Source organism: Tympanuchus pallidicinctus, unplaced genomic scaffold, assembly GCF_026119805.1.
Source record: "Tympanuchus pallidicinctus isolate F22 unplaced genomic scaffold, pur_lepc_1.0 scaffold8, whole genome shotgun sequence".
NCBI classification, from domain to species: Eukaryota; Metazoa; Chordata; class Aves; order Galliformes; family Phasianidae; genus Tympanuchus; species Tympanuchus pallidicinctus.
Genome location: NW_026294802.1, coordinates 30,499,052 through 30,504,189, shown reverse-complemented (window position 1 = coordinate 30,504,189; position 5,138 = coordinate 30,499,052).

Sequence of the window (5,138 nt, the reverse complement as noted above, 5' to 3'; positions counted from 1 at the left end):
TACCGTGGAGCGTGTCCTTCTTTGTCTTTCCATAACTTTGCTTTTTCTCCATTTCAGTGTTGCCTTCTAATGTTTATTTCCCCGTATCCTCATAAGCCTCAAGTCTGACGTAGCGAAGCGCAGCATAGAGCTGGCATTAGTCGGCTGTCCTGAAGTGGTGTCCCAAACAATAGAATGACTGGCAGGGCTGCCAGGAGAGCCAGTCATGCCTTGTACTTTATAACTGCTCTGCTAACACGTGTTCTGATGAAAATGAGCTCCCTGTGAGAGTGGCAAAATTGTCAGGCTGTGAACTCCTCTTGTCAGCTCTAATTGGACTAAAGCGCTGTAATAGCGGTAATCATAGAGTAACATCGGCTATAGTGCTACGATAAGGGTTTAAAAGGCTGAATGGAAGAGGGTGGGCGGTTTTTTTGTTCGTTCTTTTTAAATCCTGAAGAGAATTCTAAATCTGGAAGAAGGGAGGTGCGTTAATCTTACTGCTGCGTATTTGTTCCGCTGGCCGCAGCAATCGCCGCACCCCCGGTGCTCCTCGTTCCTTCGGCACCGGCTCCCAGGCGTCCGTGCGGGCCCCTCCGGGCTCCTTCGCCTCCCCCTGCTCTGGGCACAGCAGCGGTAGCGCTGCGGCACTGCGGAGCGGAGAGAGAGGGCTGCGGGGCCGGACCGCTCCCGACTCTCCGGAACCCTCCTAAGGGAACCCGGGCTCGAAAAACGCCGTCGCTAAAAGCGGCGTATTATGGGATGTTCGCGATGCTCCGCAGCCGCCCCCTGCGCGCCGCGCGCGGTGTCACTTGTAACGGGCTGAGGAGCGCCGGGCGCGGCGCCGCGCCTCCCGCACGCAGCCGTGCCCCGGGGACGGCGGGCAGAGCCGCGCTGCCGGGCCGCTCCGCTCGACGGCTCTCCGGAGGAGCGCGCATGGCGGCGGCCCCGGGGGGACCCGGCCCCGACCTCGGCTCCGACCCCGGCACCTCCAGCGGCCGTCCGGCGCCGCCGAGCGCCCCGCACCGCTTCGTGCCGGCGGCGGCGGGAGCGTGGTGCGACCTCTGCTGCCGCTTCGTCGTCTCGCAGGGCCTGCGCTGCGCGGGTGAGCGGCCCCCGACCCCTCGCTCCCTTCTCTCCCGTCCCTCCGATACCGGGTGGGGGCTCGCGTGCTTCTTGGGCGGGAACGGAGCGGCGGTGGCCGCGTCCTGCCCCGCGGGGAGGTGCCTCGGGCCGCGCCTCGGCGGGGTATTTCCTTCCGTTGGGATGCGCGGCGGGCAAAGGTGGGCATTTCTTTCACCTCTCAGAAGGCAACTTTCCTGTTTTGCAGCCATCTACCTGTCAGCCAAACGCACCTTGTTTTGTTTTTGGTGCTTTAGCCAAGCGTAAGGAAAAAGTCCAGCGGGAAAAGACCTTCCCACGTTGAGGGCTCTGTGAGACGTTCTTCATAGCTTCAGTCCCCCCAAAGCCCCATAAGGACGTGTTTGAGGATAACCGAGCACTGCCCGCAGCAGAGTGCTGTGACAGGGGGTGGGCTTTGCCTTCTGTCCTCACTGTTAGAGGTGGGCACTGACACCTGGCCCAGGGCAAGAGGATGCATGCTGTGGCTTAAGGAGATGTGGCAACTTCAGGTTGTCCTCTGCTAAGGTACAGCACTCCTCTTACAAGGTTCCTATCGTTACCTTCTGCAGCTCTGTTCTTACAGTTAATGCTCTGAAAGGAAACACTAGTGATGTGAAAATACAGTTTTTAAAAATGTATTATTATTGAAGTTCTCGCATCGTTCTGACAGGATGTGTGAGTACACTTATGTGAAAGTAGACCTTAAGAATCCTATTATTTTCTTTTACGGTTGGCTGTTCTGTGGCAAGAGCCCTCAAGTGTCACGTTGGATTATGCATCTTCCAGCAGTGTTTTCTCAGCACGATTACGGCTCGCACTGCTTTTCTTTCTCCTCCGTGACAAGCTCCATTTTTATCAGCCATAGTCCTTGCGGCTGCTCTCTGGTGAAGTAGCAGAGGGAGCATTCAACATTTATAGCCTAGCATGAATATAACATTTAAAAGCCATAAAGTGGTACGGAGAAGAGAGGGAGCGGGAGCGAAGTCACACACAGACCGCTGCTTGAGCCTGAGTGCTTGCTGGCACCCTGCGATCTGAGTGGGTGGACCCACATGGCTGAAAAATTGGTGCAGGGCAACAAATCCCCACCTGTACCAGCCCAGTTCAAAGGCTCTTCATCTAACCCGGCTGTAGGGGTGGTAGCAGGCTGCAGGGCTGCAGCAAGGCTGGTGACACCTGCTGGAGAAGCCGTGGTGCTCGTCAGCACCCCTTGAGAAGCAGAAGCCACTGCAGGAGATGCAATGCCGATTCCTGGCAGAGGCTTTGAGCTGCTTGGCAGGTGCGGCAGTGCTGGGAGGTCTCCAGGTAGTTCTGGGCAGTGGTAGGGAGCTTCTCTGCCTCATCTAAAAAGCAGAACGTCAGCATCTTCCTGGCAGCCTGCAGCAGATAAAGAAGAAACTGCGCACTGAATTGTCACAAGGATTCTGAGTCAGAGAGATGGAGGTATTACTTGTACTTAGATCACCCTGTTTGAATCAGCACTCAGTAGCCAGCTGCCCTCAGATGAGACCGGAGTCAGAGGTGCTGACCAGGATGGTAAGCACTGAAAGCAGTGAGGAGTTCCCCCTGGGACATGGGGACAGTCAGAGGGGATGCTAGGGGGAGAATGTGGAAGTTGAGATGAGCAGAGCTCTGTCTCAGAGAAAAGAGCTGCGATGTCCCTATGGGGTGGTGGCACAGCATTAAGGCAGGGCTGGGCTCTGCCATCCTCGTTTCACAGAGGGAGGGGGGCTGTGGTCATCTCTGGGGTTCCATGTGCTTCTTGATACGTGTGATAAAGTGCAGTGAATGAGGAACCACCAAGAAAAGGATCCTTCTGCTTCTCGTGCTATTTTGGTGTGGAATTCATCAGTTGGATTTCCATCTTCTGCTAAAAACTGGAAAAATACTTTCATATAACTCAGGGAAGAATGATCAGAGTGGAAAAAAAGAGTTCAAGGAGATCAATGACCATCTGTTAAATGCAGTGCACAAGGTGCACGTTATTCAAGCAATAAATTCTTGGAAAAAATAAGGCAATACCAGAATTTCTGGACCTCAGCCCAGAAAGAAAGCCGAGTGTAATGAGATACCTCTGAAAAAGATGCTTGGTAGTATCTGAGCTCTTGCTGTTATTCTGGATTACTTTCCAAAGGGACCTTGATTGGAGTAGCGCTCCTGGCTTTCTTGGCCCTTCACCTTTTCACCTCTATTTTTGGGGGAAAAAACATTCATTTGTGCAGGTGCAGAGTGCTGCTGCCCAGTCTGACTGCTCCTTACAGAGCAGGTGGCAGCAGAAACAGTCCAGCTTATTCTGGTTTAAACCAATGAGATGATGTGCAGAAAGAGCAATTTTCTCTTCTAGTATTCAAATTTTCTTGGAATCTGAGAGTATTATGTAGTGATAGTTGTCAGTGTCTTATATCACACCGATGGTTTGATGGTATGTAGCATTATGTCGCACAGACGCCCTGAAGTAGCTGTGTTGTTTCACCTTATCATTTGGCATTTGGAAAATGAGGCATTTCTAAGAGTTTTAGATAAATGTTGATGCTGCCAGCCTTTGGAATACTGCTCCTCAGCAGCTTTTCCTTCCAACCTGCCTGGTCAGTGGGCTGTGTTTTTAAAGGCGGCAGGGGTGTAAAAATAACACCTCTGTGCACGCCTGCCCTATGCTTCCTAGCTCAATTCTGTAGCTTTTCTTTTCTCTTGAATATTGACGCTTTCATTTCAGATTCACTTTTTCACTGAGCCAGATAGAAATGCTGCTGTGCCTTTCCAGGAGTTTTGCTCTTCATTTAAGAGGATATAGAGAAATTATAGTGCTTGCGTGACTTCCGGTTCAAACTTTCTGAAGTTATTTAATCAGATGGAGTTTAGAGGTACCATGCAAAATAGGTCATTTATTTTCAATTTTAAGTGATGAGACAGGATGGGGAGGTCATACTTACGCTGAAGTGTGAGATTGACACAGTGATACTTACTGCCCTTAGCAGCTATAGTCACCCAAGTAGCGCTCTGTGTGCTGGTGTGTGGGTCAGGTTTGTGTGGCAGGGCTGATGGTCAACTCTGTAGGGACCTTGGGAAGCACAGAGGCTTACAAGTATCTGTGAAGTTACTAAAGGAAAAACTGCAGTATTTCCATCAGAATTTTGATGGACACAGTCTCTTCTAAAGACAAAATGAGAATGCAGGTAAGTGGGTGTCTTCTGGGTGCCAGCTTGCGAAGAAAGTGAAGGATGGAGGCTTTACAATCACGTGTGATGTATCTTCTTTATTACAAGCCTTCTAAATCATCTTTTAAAAACCCACAAAGCTTAGAACAAATTACAGTATGTTATCTAAATGGCTCCTAATTAGCGGCACTTTTAAAGAAATCAATTCCTCCTTACAGAAGGAGAGGTAAAACATGGAGAAAAGAAGAAAGTGCAGGTGTTAGTGATTTTTTTCCTTCAAAGGATATTTTACTGGCAAGCAATTTCTGGAACATACGTTTTAATGCTTTTCAAAAGAGAATAGACCTTGTCAGCTATCCCAGCAGTAGGAGTTCACTGGTATTTAATCACGTGTGATGAAGGGTTGTACTGCTGGATTTATGCCTAGAGTTACCATTTGTATTACCAAACAATCTGTGTTCCAGGGTCTTCTTGAAGTTTCATTTAATGAGTGAGTACTGTGAGCAGATTGGAGGTGGAGCTCTTCTTTGTTTCCCCTTCTTTCTTGGGTAGTTGTTTAATGACTTGCCATTCTCAGATTTTCCTTTATTTTGTTTGAAGTCCAAGATTACCAGGATTTCTCAGGCTCTGTATGGGCAGGAATGGTAGCACGCTGCAGCCCAGGGTTTGTGTTCCCATGGGTTTGCTTTTCTGAGCCCATTTTCCTCTCATTTGCAGAGAACCATAATTCCTCATCTGGAAGAAGCAGACCCTGCTCTGAAGTGCTGTGAGTGAACCAGATGCCAAGGAAAGCACCAAGAGGAGAACTGGCTTTCTTTGTCATCAAAGAGGGCACTGGCCAAGCCTCAATCAGACCTTAGCTCATGTCCAGCATTCACAGTC